At 38.0% G+C, this 16,674-nt stretch overlaps 1 protein-coding gene and 1 pseudogene across 4 annotated transcripts in view; both read right to left on the bottom strand.

Annotated features, from left to right (window-relative positions):
* The window catches only part of ADK (adenosine kinase), a 591,886-nt gene that overhangs the window by 64,873 nt on the left and 510,339 nt on the right, over positions 1 to 16,674 (bottom strand). The window lies entirely within an intron of this gene.
* Positions 7,357 to 8,654, bottom strand: LOC113225034 (annotated as a pseudogene). The gene has a single exon (XR_003309645.1). The product of XR_003309645.1 is annotated as a heterogeneous nuclear ribonucleoprotein A3 pseudogene (transcript).

Raw genomic sequence — 16,674 nt, 5'->3', positions numbered from 1 at the left:
GTTTTAAAGAAGGGCAGCACAAGTGTTTTTTATTTATTTTGTGTCTTTTTTTTTTTTTTTTTTTATACAAGTGTTTTTTTAAAATAAAACCAGGCTGGGTATGGTGGCTCATGCCTGCAATTCCAGCACTTTTGGGAGGCAAAGGCAAGAGGATCACTTGAGGCCAGAAGGTGAGACCAGCTTGGGCAACATACAAAGCCCCATCTCTACAAAAATTTTAAAAAATTAGCTGGGTATGGTGGCGCTTGTTCTCCTAGCTACTCAGCAGCCTTACGTGGGAGCATTGCTCGAGCCCAGGAGTTCGAGGTTACAGTGATCTATGATTGCACCCCTACACTCCAGCCTGAGCGGCAGAGCAAGACCCTATCTCAAAAATAAACACATAAAAAAACCAATTCTTTCACTTAAGTCAAAGTTTGAACAATAAGCTTGTTTTAACTTTTTGTTTATACTTGGCTTAAATCCTAAATTGAGACCTTTCATTCTGAGCATTAGTTTTATTACAAGACTAGAATATAAACATAAAGGAAAATGGGGCCACTGTACACTGTATCCATCGCCCCTCTGAACTGCACTCATCTCTGTGGGAAGACTGAATCTGTTCATAAGGACTGTACTTCCTATCTGATTAATATCAGATTAAACCTTCAAGAGGAGCTCTTAAAGAACATCTGGTTGAATGTGGTACAGATGTCCCGGTCAGGGTTATCCCTGCTCTCTAACAGTTTCCCAAGCAATCCAGAAGGACAGAAAAATATTAATATGGATTTAAGTAGGTTGCAGGGACTAATGGCAGCCTAGGTAATTCAGACCAACTGTCTTATCAAGAATTAGAACATCTGGACATATTTAAAAAAAATTTGTTTGAAGGCATTGAAGTCCTAACAAAAGAATGAAGAATTACCAGGCTATAATACAGAGGATGACAGAAACCTAGAGAAGTGAGTCTGGTGTTTGATGCTATTAAGACAAAGTCTGGAACCCAGAGTCTGTCAAGAGAAATGGGCCTAGTTAAAATCTCTTTATCTCAGGGTGGGAATCAAAAGGATTAAGCGTATGTGAACAGGCAGTAGAAAGACCTAGACAAGGGATTGTAGCTTAGCCACTAATAATCTAAATCCTTAAACTTAAGATTAAGATAAATACAGTGTGCCAATGTCCCCATGCCTGCCAAAAGCAAACATGAATCATCCTATACCTCAAATTATTTCTATAAGCAATTTCGCAAATACAACATATCACCCACAATAAAAAATAAACAGTAATATAAAGAGGCAAGCAGGAAGTTAAAACCAGCAGAAATTACAGCTTAATAAAGCAGTTCCAGATATTGAACTTAACAAACAGAAACTTTGAAATAACTATGCTTACTGATCAAGAGTTAAAGATAAAATCGAGAATTTTAGCAGAGTACTAGAATACAACAGACAGGTTTAAATGGAAATTGAAAATAAAAATTTAGTGGATAGTTTTAATAGAAGCTTAGACACAACTTAAAAAAGAATTAGTGAACTGAAAGATAGAACAGAAGACAATACCCACAATGAAGCCCAGTGAAGACAGATAAGATGCATTCTATCTAGTTCCCCAAAGTAGAACTAGAACCTGTGGGTAAAAGTGATCAAGAAGGCAAATTTATATCCAAGAGAAGGAAAAAGTTTCTAACAATTTAGGGTTTATAAAACCAAATGAAATGGACCTCTCAGGTTATGAATGTTTTAGAGAGGGTTTCTGACTTGAGTTGCGAATGGGATAAGATGATCCCTCTGTCCCTTTCAATTTTAAGACCTTAGGATTTAGGTTAAGCATGGTGACTCATGCCTGGAATCCCAGCACCTTAGAAGGCTGAGGTGGGTGGATTGCTTGAGGCCAGGAATTTGAGACCAGCCTGAGCAACATAGTGACAAAGTGAGACGCCTGTCTCTACTAAAAATAAAAAAATTAGCCAGGTATGGTGGTACATACGTGTAGTCCTAGCTACTTAGGAGGCTGAGGTGAGAGGATCCTTTGAACCCAGGAGTTTGAGGCTGCAGTGAGCTATGATCATGCTACTGTACTCCAGGCTGGGTGATAGTGACAGAGTGAGACCCTGCCTTTAAAAAAAAAAAAAAAAAAGAGAGAACTTAAGATTTTATAAGAATTCAGAGAGTGATCAGGTAGAAAAATTAAACTCAGGAGAATAAGTTTTGAAAGACCGTAGTATGATCCAATGAATGTAAAATTATATAATATGTGTGAATGTAAGCATTCAGTAGAGATGTCTAGAAGTAATCACTAAATTGTTAACAAGTGTTATCTCTGGGGAGAATTTTAGTAAATATTTTATAAGAGGGAATATGGTGAAGATGATATCGGTAACCATAAGATCAAGAGTATTGCAACTAGGGGTATTACATTAGAGGAGGGGTTCTCAAACTTTTTCTCTTAAAAAATTATTGAGGCCAAGTGCAGTGGCTCATACCTGTAATACCAGTACTTTGGAAGGCCAAGGCAGGAGGATTGCTTGAACCCAGAAGTTTGAAACCAGCCTGGGCAACATAGTGAGACCCTCTTTTTAAGTTAAAAAAAAAAAAAAGTTGAGTCCATCAAAAAATGTAAGACAGGAAAAAAAAAAAGAAAAAAAAATTGAGGACTCCAAATAGATTTTGTGTGAGTCATATTTATTAATATTTACTTTATTAGAAATTAAAATGATCTTAAAAAATTTCTGAATAAACCTACGTTTTACATATTTTAATAACTATATATTCCAAACAAAAATGTTAGTAAAAAGTATGGCATTTAAGTTTTTGCTTATCTCTTTAATATCCAGTTAACAGAAGTCAGCTGGATTCCTATGTCTTTTTCAGCATTCAATCTGTTGTGATATCATACATTATGTAGTCTCTGGAACACTCTACTGCCATTGAGAGTCAAAAAGGCAAATAATATATTTGAATTACTGTGAAGTAGTTTTGACTTCATAGAAGAGATTCCTTGAAAAAGCCTCAGAGAGGGCACCCCCAATGAGTCTATACTTTGAGAACCACTGCATTAGATTAACTGCTGTAGCTGTCACTATGCTGGGAAGGTGGCCTTGTTCACTCTAGATAAGGTATAATTACTAGGAATGTGTCAGTTCTGTTGTGCTCACAGCTGTGGCTAGTGGGATAGGCCAATAAGGAATTCATGTTCTGCAACTTAGAAAAGATCCCAAACAGGCCGGGCGCGGTGGCTCACGCCTGTAATCCCAGCATTTTGGGAGGCCGAGGTAGGCAGATCATGAGGTCAGGAGATCAAGACCATCCTGGATAACACGGTAAAACCCTGTTTCTACTAAAAAAAAATACAAAAAATTAGCCGGGCATGGTGCCGGGTGCCTGTAGTCCCAGCTACTTGGGAGGCTGAGGCAGGAGAATGGCGTGAACCTGGGAGGTGGAGCTTGCAGTGAGCTGAGATAGCACCACTGCACTCCAGCCTGGGCGAAACAGCGAGACTCCATCTCGGAAAAAAAAAAGTGAAAGCAAGCTGGCCAACAAAGAATATTTTAGACTTCCCTAGTCAGATAAAGTACCACTGTGCTGATCCTTTTATGTAATAATGGGCCTGAATTACATACATACCCCAACCTGTAATTTCTTTTTCATTGTTAGAAACAAGTTTTATATAAATGCATTAGACAAACTATACTAGCTGAAGCCTGACATAGAAGAACCAATAAAGGTCTCCAAAGTGAAGACAGACTTATCTCCATATTAGAATACTAATAACTTAAGACCAAGATAGAAACCCAACCCAAGACAGATGGTCTGAAACCTGCAGAGCATGGCAGCTGCCCCTTTCTGGACCACCAAAAAATTATTTATTTATTTTTAATTTTTAAAAAGTTATTTTTTTTAGTAGAGATGGAATCTTGCTATGTTGCCCAGGGTGGTCTCAAACTCCTGGGCTCAAGGGATCCTTCTGCCTCAGCCTGGGATTTCAGGCATGGGCCATTATGCCTAGCCAACAGAAATTTTTAAAAATAAAATAGTAAAGGGTCCACAGCCTACCTTCTACTATGAAAGGCATGATTTAGCCCATTTGATCACAAAGAAAATTAACAAGCCCTTGAGACTCTCTCCCTAACTTTTGAAGACTTAAAAGAACCCAGTCACAGGTGTTGCAGACACCATTTTCTTCCTTAATTGGGAAGTCAAAGGCTCTATTTCAGATAATTTACTACAACAGTTTGGTGCCAGAGTATTTTTAATCTTTTTCCCATGGTATTACATCCTAGCAGTGAAATAATATTTTATATTTGCCTAGTCTTTAAAAATAAAAAGTCTGAGAGAATGGTCTCTATGAAATAAGAATTATATCCTATTCATCCAATAATTCTTTTAATACGACATTCCTATTACATTAACATCTAGACCTGGGCTTGTTAAAATATGGCCTGTGGGCTACATCTGGCTAGCTGCCTATTTTTATAAATAGAGTTTTATTGGAATACAGCCACACCCATTTGTTTACATAGGGCTGTTTTCACGCTACAGAGGGAGAGTTGAGCACTTGCAACAGAGGTAGTATGCCCTGCAAAGCAGACAATAATTACTATTTGACCCTTTACAAAAAGTTTGCCGACTCTTGATTTAAACACGTAGTCTATTAGAACTGAAAGATACATTAGAGATTCTTTAGCTACTCCTTTCACTTTACAGTTGAATAAAATGAGACCCAGAGAATTGAAAAACGGAGCACACAGAAGACAAGTGGAAGCTTCCTAGCACATGGGATTCCCTCTTTGTTATATTCCAGCTTACTCATTCCACACAAGGAATGCTCTGCCTAAAGCAAGAGTCCTGCCGAGTCTCTTAAAAGCCACATATGGTGTTGGCACATAAATTGTTTTTTCAACACCTGGGTAACCAGGCTGTGTGGGTCCCAGGAGTGCACCCGTGCCCTCAGCTTCAGCTTTAGCCAATCCCTGAGGAGTTAGATCTGAGAGAGAGCCACTTTCAAGGCCCTGCCTCATTAGTTCCTGCTGCTACCGATCTAACTCAGAGAAAACTGGTCCTTCCCTCATGCCTACTGCACCAAGGCCAGTCTTGGGTAAAGAGGCTTTGTTCATAGAGGATTTGTTAATTAAGTCATCACTGTACTAATAAAACCCCAGAGCTTCAGCCAGTAGTAGTCTATGCTACTTAAGGGTTGCTGAATTTGTATGTTTGTAACTAAAAGGAATATATTATTTTAGAAACAACTGATATGTTTTTTAAAGTATGAAAATAAGATATGGAAAATACAAGAGTATCTAATATCTTACCCCCAGCACACTGGCATACTCACTCTTGCTACTTTGTTTTTGTTTTGTTTTTTTTTGGTTTTGAGATGGAGTCTCGCTTGCTCGCTTGCTCACTCTGTGGCACAGGCTGGAGTGTAGTAGCAAGATCTCGGCTCGCTGCAACCTCTGCCTCCCAGGTTCAAGCTATTGTCCTGCCTCAGTCTCCCATGTAACTGGGATTACAGGCACATGCCACTACGCCTGGCTAATTTTTGTACTTTTAGTGGAGATGGGTTTTACTGTATTGGCCAGGCTGGTCTCGAACTCCTGACCCCTCAAGTGATCCACCCGCCTCGGCCTCCCAAAGTGTTGAAATTACAGGTGTGAGCCACCATGCCCAGACTCTCTTGCTACTTTGTAATAGCAGGTAATTTTATATTCTGATTTGTTTATACTTAAAGTCCTCAAATCCTAAGTAATGAAGTTTCACAAAGTGAATGAACCCACCGTGTTGGTTTATTTTTCATGTAACGTAATATATACAGTTTCAAGTTGCTACATTATTTTTAATGATGGCTTGAGTAAACAACACACTTTACCTATTATTTTTAGTTTGCTTTCATTTTTTTCACTATTATACATAAAAGTGACATGAATGTCTTCACATGTAGATGCTCCCAGATTTTTGATTATTTAGATTAAATTCCAAGAGCTGAAATTGCTGGATAAAAGGATATGAAAAGTTTTACCAATTTATACTGTAGCAATATTAAGAGTATATGACTATACCCTAAGCATCAAATAACAATTATTTTAAAAGATTCTCCTATCTCACATATTCCAATTTGAACTTCTTTATGAAAGTCCCCTATGTCTTCTAACATATCCAGGTTCAACCTACAGAGTAATCTTCAGTAAGTAGAGCTCTGCTGAGTGTGGTGGTTCACGCCTATAATCCCAGCACTTTGGGAGGCTGAGGTGAGTGGATCACTCGAGTCCAGTAGTTCAAGACCAGCTTGGGCAACATGGTGAAACTCTGTTTCTACAAAAAAATAAAAAAATTAGCCAGGTGTGGTAGCGTGCACCTGTAGTCCCAGCTACTCAGAAGGCTGAGGTGGGAGGATCGCTTGAGTCTGGGAGGAAGAAGGGGTTGCAGTGAGCCGTGACTGTGCCAGTGTACTCCAGACTTGGCAACAGAGAGAGACCCTGTCTCAAAAAAACAAACAAAAACAATAACAAAAAACACAAACTAGAGCTCATATTAGTCTCACCCACAAGCAGGATGACACTGCCAGAAAGCCATTAAAAGTCTGATTTTAAAAGAAAAGCTCATTAATAAAAGCAAAAATGTACAAAGGTTCAAATAAGTTTGATTGATTGAGACATGGTTTCACTCTACTGCCCAGGCTACAGTGCAAGTGGTATGATCATAGCTCACTGTAACCTCGAGCTCCTCGCCTCATGTGATCAACTGCCTCAGCCTCCTGGCTAGCCAAGACTACAGGCGTGTGCTACCATACCTGGCTAATTTCCATATTTTTTTTTGCAGGGTCTCACTATGTTCCCAGGCTGGTCTTGAACTCCTGGTCTCAAGTGATTCTCCAGCCTCAGCCTCTCAAAGTGTTGAGGTTACAGGTGTGAGTCACCTTACCAGGCCAAAAAAGCTTTATTGAAAGTATTTACTAATGATATGGAGCATGTAAGATATTGATCTTTCTGCATCTCTCGCAAAAAAAAAAAAAATCAAGCTAACATGGTATTGATACATTATATAAAACCTGCTTAAAACCCACTTTAACATTCAGTTCATAGAAATCAACTCAAGAAAAATAATCATTCAGAATTAGCATAAATTTACAAATCTATGTCTTTTTTTTTTTTTTTTTGAAAAGTTAAAAATTCCTTAATTTTTTATTCCCGGTACCACTACCGCAATTTACAGGGCAATATACCTGATGTAATGAAAAGAAAAAGAAAAAGAAAAAGCTACAACAGATGAAAGACCTCAGGAATGTACATCTATAATTGACACTACATTGCATTAATCAATAGCTGCGCTTTTTGCAAACTGTGGCTATGACAGTCCTGAACAAGAAGGGTTTCCTGTTTAAGCTGCAGTAACTTTTCTGACTATGGATCATCGTTCCTTCTGTGGCAGATTTTTACAGTTCCTCTAATGCATTTGGGACGACTGTCTCAAAGTAACCTGCAGCTTTCCTGACAACTCCTCGCTCTCTCTCCTGCTAAGAACTGTAGCCCTTTTCTGCTGTTTTTAGAACCTTCTGCTACCATATCCACCACTTCCACCACCAGATCCATAACCACCACCATAGGGACTGCCTGAGCTTCTTCCACCAAAACTGCCCCCCTTTCATGGGTCCATAATTTGACTGCTGTTGTCCACTATAATTTCCAAAATCATTATAGTTCTCACCACCACCATAGTTACCACCGCCAAAATTTCCTCCTTCATTGTAACCATCATAACCTCCACCACCGCCACCATATCCACCTTGGTTTCCATATCCTGGTCCACCACCACCATAGCCCCCTCTACTACTATAACCAGGACCACCGCCATAGTTGCCACCATCACCTCCAAATCCATTATATCCACCATCACCCCCTCCATAACTACCTCTGCTACCACCACCTCCACCACCATAGCCTCCTCTTCCACCAAAGTTTCCACCACGGCCAAAATTACCTCCACCACCTCCAAAGTTTCCTCCACGACCCATAAAATTGCCAGATCCACCTCCACGACCTCTCTGTGATCCAGCAGCTGCATCTCTTGTTTAGAAAGGGCCTTTTTCACTTCACAATTATGCCCATTAATAGTGTGGTATTTCTGAACAACAATTTTATCAACTGTATCATGATCATCAAAAGTTACAAAAGCAAATCCTCTCTTTTTTCCACTCTGCCTGTCTTCCATAACTTCTATGGTTTCAATCTTGCCATACTTTTCAAAGTAGTCTCTCAAATTATATTCTTCTGTATCTTCTTTAATACCACCAACAAAAATTTTCTTCACTGTTAGATGGGCACCAGGCTTTACAGAATCCTCTCTAGAAACAGCTCTCTTTGGTTCCACTACACGCCCATCAACCTTGTGTGGTCGAGCACACATTGCTGCATCCACCTCTTCAACACAAGAATAAGTCACAAAACCAAAGCCCCTGGAACGTTTTGTTTGGGGGTCTTTCATTACCACACAATCTGTGAGTGTGCCCCATTTCTCAAAATGTTCTCTTAAACTATCATCTGTAGTTTCAAAGCTCAGACCACCAATAAACAGTTTTCTCAACTGCTCTGGTTCCTTTGGATCATGGCCCTCCTCCCCCTGGCGGCGACGGCGACGGCCGGAGTCGGGCTGGGGGCGACCGGGCGGCGGTTTTACCTCCATTTTGAGACCGGACTCGCCTCTTCCAACTCGAGTTCAATATGGGACCGAGAGGAAGAGGCCTACAAATCTATATCTTAATACAGTGTTTAACGTCAAGACTCTACTTTAAATATCATGACACTCAATTTATTATACCTCAGGTAACCTACATTGCTTCAAGTCCTGTATACATATTTTTAAATGGCCATCTCTTCTTTACATGGATAATGGTATAGGACTTAAAATAGTATATCTGACCATTCCAAGATGAAAGTCATCCCTTTTGCTAACATCTTTATTGAAGCATGATTGACATAAAATAAACTGTACTATCTAAGTGTACAATTGGAAAAGTTTGAATAGGTATTACTCATGAAGCCATCACCACAATCAAAATAACAAACATACACATCAATTCTAAAAGTTTCTTCGTGTGTCTTTGTAGGGTCTCACCCCTTCCTGCCCTCTATCCCTAGGCAGTCACTCATCTAGATTCAGCAGTCTCAAGGCTTGATTTGGATTTCTAATCAATTATCCTTTAGTGATTCAGGTAATACTGCCTATATCCAGTGGGTTTTGTCTCCACAAATGACCATCTAATTTGAACAACAGAGGTTACTTTCTAGGAAAATTTCTGAGCTACAGATTCCCTAAACCAAAAGCGGCCTCAACTATTCTGCTAAGCACTGCACCAGTCTTCTGTAGAGACTGACAGCCTTCTCATATATCAATGGATAATTATAGACTTCCAGCATAGCTGATGGTTGGCGGTTCTTGGATCAACAATATTTTAAAACAAATGAAAGAGGAATTAACTTGATTATTTAGAACCAGGTCTTTAGAACATTCACAGCAATTCTGTTTCTTCTTCAGTTATGCTATACGTATTTAAAGATTTTTCTTTTCTTCTGAGTTAAGAAAAACATTCGTTCAAGTCATTTTTTTTCTTTTAAAGTTTGTCATTTTTGAAAAAACCTGTGCCAATGGTCAGTATCAATTCTTGGTTGTTGACTGGCTTTAAGAAGCTATCATGATTATTTTATATTCAGAATTTCATTGATGAAACACATCTAGTGCTATTCTTCACACACACACAAAAAGACCTCCTAGGTATTTTATGTCCACTCAGATGAAAAGTGTCTATAAGTTATATAATTCTTAATATTGGGTTTATCATTATTCTTCTAGTCACTTAAATTCAAAATATTAAGGTCATCCTTGTCTTTTTATAAAGTCACTAAATCCTGTTTCATCTCATATAGTCACCATATCTTTCACATCTTTTGCCCTTAGTGATGTGATCCTTATCTTTCTAGCTTCTGTACCTATGCTTATCTTGCACATACAGACATACTGAACTATGTCCCCCAACTCACCATGCTCTACTCTTCTTTGCCTTTAACTTTATATGTGCTGTTTCTTCTGGCTAGAATGTTGTTCTTTGCCTTCTTTGTTTGGTAAACTGTAATTACTCATGTAAGGTTAAATCTTATCTAAAGCATGTCTTAGACTCCTCTATATTATTGGCTGCTTCCACTTCTTGTGTCCTTAACACCCTAAACATTCATCTATTATAGTTCTTATTACAACAAATTGTCATTATTTTTTCACACTTCTATATTTCATATATTGTGAGTTCCTTGAATACAAAGACAAAAATGTATAGTCCTTTACCGAGTACATAGAACACAGTAGGCCCTCAATCTCTGTAGATATAGAATCAATAAATTTTATTACCTTTTTTTCCACGAGCTTGCTATCATTTTAATTCAATTCCTACTGGTGGTTATCTAAATTGTTTCCAAATTGATCCATTTGATAACAGTCTCTACCTCCTCTAGTCTAATTTGTACACTAGCATGGGATGATATTCCTAAACCACTGTTTTGAACATATCATTCCTCTGCTCAAAACCTTTCAATAGTTTCCCACTTCCCTTCAAATAAGACCCAGCTCTGTAGCCAAGCACTCAAATCTCACTGTAATCTAACCCTAAGTTATCTTTTTTACTTTATCACCTATTAATGTTTCTTATATTAATTCTACACTAGTCACATAGAAATACTTACTTTTCTGGAACATTTTATAATTTCTATTATTATTATTCTATTTTTGTTGGATTTTAACTAAAAAATAATTATCTATTGCCCTTTGAAAGTAGACTTTTCTTTTTTTTTTTTGAAACAGGGTCTTACTCTGTTGCCCAGGCTGGAGTGTAATGGTGTGATCATGGTTGACTGTTGCTGTGTTGAACTCCTGGGCTCCACGAACCCCCTTGCCTCAGTCTTCTGAGTAGCTAGGACTACAGGCATGTGCCACTGTGCCCAGTAATTTTTTTTTTTTTGGTAGAGATGGGGTCTTGCTGTGTTGCCCAGGTTGGTCTCAAACCCCTGGCCTCATGCAATTCTTCTGCCTTGGCCACCCAAAGTATTGGGATTACAGGTATGAACTACTGCACCTGGTCTGAAAGCAGACTTTTAATTGAAATATGACATATACAGAGAAGAGTACAAATTGGAAGTCTGACCTTGGAAGTGTTGGCCTTTAGACTAAATAGAGAGTTCTAGACACCCCTAATGAGTCTAGCTTGCAGCCAACCTACTACCTTAATGTAGCCAAAAAGTGACCACTGTCAAGACCAGTAGAACTACTCAGCTGAGCCTAGCCTTGATTGGAGAATCATGAGAAAATAAACTGCTGTTTTTTATGTTACAAATTTATGGAGTGGTTCATTATGGTGAAAAAGGCCCTCCTTGCAATTACTAATCACCATCAAAAATAACTTGAGGCCTATTTCCATTGACTTTATACAAATGGAATCACATAGTACATACTCTTATGTTTATATAAAATGTTTTAATGTCACCTTCATCACTGAAGGAAAATATTGCTGGAGATAGAATTCTGGGTTGGCAGTTTCCTTTCAGCATTTCAAAGATGTTCCACTTTCTTTTGATTTCCACTGTTACTGATAAGGAATCTGTAGTTGTTCATATAATTTCCCATTCTATGCAATGTCTTCTCTTTATCTTTTGGTTTTGCTCTTCAATATCTTCTCTTCAATATCTTCTCTTTATCTTTTGGTTTCAGTAGTAGTCTAACTATATGTTTAGGTGCTCTTCAATATCTTCTCTTTGTCTTTTGGTTTCAGTAGTAGTCTAACTATATGTTTAGGTGTGGTTCTCTTTGTATTTATTCTGCCTGTGGTTCACAGGGCTTCCCAAATCTGTAAGTTCATGTCTTTCACCAGAAGAGGGCAACCTTACAGCCATTATTCATCAAGTATTTATCTTGCCTCATTCTCTAGCTCCTTTCGAGACTCCAATTATGGACATGTTAGGCCCTTTGTTACTGTCCTAAAGGTTACAGAAGCTCTGTTCACTGTTTTTTTTTTTTTTTTTTTTCTGAGATGGAGTCTTGCTCTGTTGTTTAGTCTGGAGTGCAGTGGCACTATCTCGGCTCACTGTAACCTCAGCCTGCCAGGTTCAAGTGATTTTCCTGCCTCAGCCTACCAAGTAGCTGGGACTACAGGCGTGTGCCACCATGCCCAGCTAATTTTTGTATTTTTAGTAGAGACGGCATTTCACCATGTTGGCCAAACTGGTCTTGAACTCCTGACTTCAGGAGATCCACCCACCCTGACCTCCAAAAGTGCTGGGATTACAGGTGTGAGCCACTGCATCCTGCCATGTTCATTGTTTTTTCCTCTTCATTTTCCACACTTGATAATTTCTACATACCTTTATTCAAGTTTGCTTCTTGTCATATTTAAATTACTGAAAGAGTACCTAATCTTTTATTTCAAAAATACTTTCAGTTCTACAATTTTCATTTTTTAAAGTTTCTATTTGTCTGATGAGATTTTTCTAATTGTTTATCCATTATAAGCATACTTTCCTCTACATCTTGGAGTATAGTTAAAATAACTATACAGAATTGCTTTAAAGTCCTTGTCTGCTAATTCATACATGAGCATCATTTCAGAGTTAATCTCTATTGATTGCTTTTGTTCTTCAGTATGTGTATTTGTTTGTCTCATAATTTTTGATTGTACCCTGGATACTGTAATTGAGATGCTATAGAGCAGGAACTGTCAAACTATAGCCTGTGGGCTAATCACTTGTTTTTCTAAATAAAGTTTTAGTGCTATGCAGCTACCCCCATTTGTTTACATATTGCCTGTGGATGTTTTTACACTACAACTGCATTGTTGAGTAGTTAGAACAGAGACCACATGCCCTGTGAACCTAAACTATTTATTCTCTGGTCCTTTAAGAAAAAAATGCTGGCCGGCACGGTGGCTCATGCCTGTAATCCCAGCACTTTGGGAGGCTGAGGCGGGTGGATCACGAGGTCAGGAGATGGAGACCATCCTGGCTAACACAGTGAAACCCGGCCTCTACTAAAAATTCAAAACCAAAATTAGTCTGGCGTGGTGGCGGGCGCCTGTAGTCCCAGTTACTCAGGAGGCTGAGGCGGGAGAATGGTGTGAACCCGGGAGGCGGAGCTTGCAGTGAACCAAGATCCCGCCACTGCACTCCAGCCTGACCCACAGAGGGAGACTCGGTCTCAAAAAAAAAAAAAAAAAAAAATGCTGACTCTGTTGTAGAGTCTAGTCAAATGTGTTTCTAAGGAGAGATTATTATTTTTTTAAGTAGACAAGTGAACTTGGCTAGAATTAAATTCCAAATTCTGCACCCCAGCAATGGACAATGAGACATCTTTACTAAGTTCTTTAAGTCTTAGCTGGGCTGTTAGAAATCCACTCTGCATATGCATAATTCAGGGGTCATCCAGAGATTTGGACAAGGTCTGTATGTAGAATTTAGGGCTACCTCTGTATGGTTTTTCTCCTTTCTGAAATTTCCTTACTCACTCTTTACCTAAACTCTTCCTCTGGATCTTCAAGTCAGTAAGACCGCATATCTTCTACCAAATTTTAGGCATGCTACTTGGTGCCAACTTGGGCTGGCCCTAGAGAAAGAGTCATAAAAATAGGAAATCTGCTCAAAGCCATTCTCCTCCAAGTATAGACTCTCCTTCAGTTTCTGCCCGATTTTCATTCTTCTCCAGTGTCTCCAGGTAGTTGGTTTTGTAATATTTTGTTAAGAGTTATAATTGCTACCTGAAGAAGGACTGGTCTGACATGAGCTATTCCTACCTTATTTAGTTTGGAATTCTGTATATACTCTTTTGGGTCTGACTTTGTTCCACATTATGTTTGTTATATTCATTCATATTGTTGAGTTGAGTGGTAATCCTTTCATTCTCTCTTCATTATGAATGCTATCACATAAATATATAATATATTCAGTTTACTCTTTATGGACCTTTGGGGTTGTTTCCAATTATTTTGGTCATTGCAAATAGTGCTGATATATTTGTTGTAGCAAAAGACTAGAAATACCAAGATGTATATCAAAAGAGGGTTAGTAAAATAAAGTATGAAGTGACAAGAAAATGAAATATTATGCAGCTATAAAAAATGGAACCGTCTCTAAGATATATTAAGCAAAAAGGCAAGGCATGGAACAATATGTATAGCTGACATTCAGTGGAAGCATTGGTTCACTCTGGGAAAGGGCTGATTAGATGGGGAACATCTAGAAGGAAGAATTTCATACTGTGTGAATATAATGCCTTGAAAACACAGATTAAAAAACCTACAGACGAAAACATTCCCAATATATTGTGTACATCATTCCATGTTCATAAAAATTAAAATACTAAATCAATTTCCATCTTATGTATATATTAATAAATTCTCTATGGCTGAACATTTAGATTAGGATGAACTAGAGCTCTGTGAAGTGATATGAAAAAACTTCCAGAATATATTATAAAGTGAAAAAAGGAAAAAACATATCAACAGTATGTCACTTTTCAAATAAAAAGGAAGGAGAAATAAGAAAATGCTCATGTATCTACTCATCTGGGCATAAATAAATACAGGAATGAAATTCCATTAACTGAAGAATAGGTAAATAAAATATTATATGTCTATATGTAGAGAGCTGAATAGTGTTGCCCCTGAATTCATGTCCATCTGGAACCTCAGAATGTGATCTTATTTGGAAATAAAGCCTTTGCAGATTAATTAGTTAAGATGAGGTCACACTGGATTAGATTAGGCCCTATATCCAACTATTGGTGTCTTTAAAATAAAAGGAGTGGGCACAGAAAGATACACACGGGGAAGAAGGCCATGTGAAGACAGAGGCAAATACTGAAGTGATACAGCTACAAGCCAAGGAATGCCAACGATTGATTGCCAGGAGCCCAGTAGCTAGTAAGAGACAAGGAACAATTTCCTAGAGTTTTCAGAGGGTGCAAGGCCCTGCTGATACCTTTTATTTTGGACTTCTAGTCTTCAGAACTGTGACATAATACATTTCTGTTCTTTTAAGCCACTTACTTTGTGGTAATTTGTTATGGCAGCCCTAGGAAATGAATAAACATGCAATAGAATGTTATATGGCAATAGAAAGAAGTAAAAAACTGACACATGCTATAATATGGATAAACTTTGAAAACATTATGGTAAGTGAAAGAAGCCTAACACAGAAAACCGTATAATGTAAAAGTCCCTTTATATGCAATTTCCAGAAAAGGCAAATGCATAGGGCAGAAAGTAGATTAATGGTTGTTTAAGGTTGGAAGAAGATGGGTGAAGCTGGAGAGAGACAGTTTCTGGGATGATGAAAATGTTCTAAAATTGATTGTGGTGATGGTTGCACAACCTATGAATATACAAAAAAAAATGAATTGTATACTTTAAATAAGGAAATTATATAGTGTCTGAATTGTATCTCAGTGAAGCTGTTAGAAAAAAAAAAAAAAGAAGAAGAAGAAGAAATACAGAAAAGCCAAAAACTGAGATTGGTTACCTACAAGAGGTAGATGGGAACAGGGTTGGAAGAACATTAAAACAAGAATGGCGAAAAAGTAATGTCAGGGAAGTGACACTTCCTTTACTATATCTTTGTGGATAGTTCTTGACTTTTAGAACCATGGTAATTTTCTATATACTTAAAAAACTTAATTAAAATTAATCATGACGTGTGGTTGTGTGAGTTCCTCATTTTGCTCTGCTTATATCGTTTCCTGGTCTTGATGGTTCAGACTGCACATACAGAGTTGGGGTAACAGCTCTAAGCTAGTCCTGAACTCTGTGGTGTTGGATTGCAATAGATGATACTACTGTGTACTCATGTTTTAAAAATATATACACAGGGCCAGGTGCAGTGGCTCACGCCTGTAATCCCAGCACTTTGGGAGGCCGAGACAGGTGGATCACCTGAGGTCAGGAGTTTGAGACCAGCCTGATCAACATGGAGAAACCCTGTCTCTACCAAAAAAAAAAAAAAAAATTAGCCAGGCATGGGAGGCTGAGGCAGGACAATCACTTGAACCTGGGAGGCAGAGGTTGCAGTGAGCTGAGGTTGCGCCATTGCACTCCAGCCTGGGCAACAAGAGTGAAACTCCTTCTCAAAAAAAAAAAAAAATTATATATATAATATATATATATATATATATACACACACACACACACACACACACGTTAAATATAGACATAGATATAGATAGATATAGATATATGTATAAATTCTTAGTATACAATAAAAGAAACCAGGGCTTCTTGGAGAAATTCCTATTTCATAGCTGGGGCAAGGAAAACACAATATGAACCTGGAGATCTTATGGTGTCAGAATGTAAGGAAGTCAGAAAATAACTGTAGTACATTGGAAGTTCATAAGAACCAACTTGAAGGCACTTCCAATGGTCAAATCTAGGACAATCTGAGGAGCACAATAAATAGTTGTAGTGATATATTCTAAATAATAGAATAAAATATTCATGAGTCCATATGATATAAATAAGTAAATGAATAAACAAAAAAATGGGGAAGAAAAAGCTCTTTTCTATTAATAAGTGTATAATTTTGAATTAAGAAGTTTATAAGGAATAATAAAAGTAAAATATAATTCTTTGGCTAGTAGTACAGTAATAATTATTTCAGGCAAGATTAATCAATATATG

The sequence above is a fragment of the Piliocolobus tephrosceles genome, chromosome 9 (assembly GCF_002776525.5).
Source record: "Piliocolobus tephrosceles isolate RC106 chromosome 9, ASM277652v3, whole genome shotgun sequence".
In the NCBI taxonomy this organism is placed as follows: domain Eukaryota; kingdom Metazoa; phylum Chordata; class Mammalia; order Primates; family Cercopithecidae; genus Piliocolobus; species Piliocolobus tephrosceles.
Note: the sequence above shows the minus strand (reverse complement) of the source record. Positions and strands in the feature narration are given on the sequence as shown.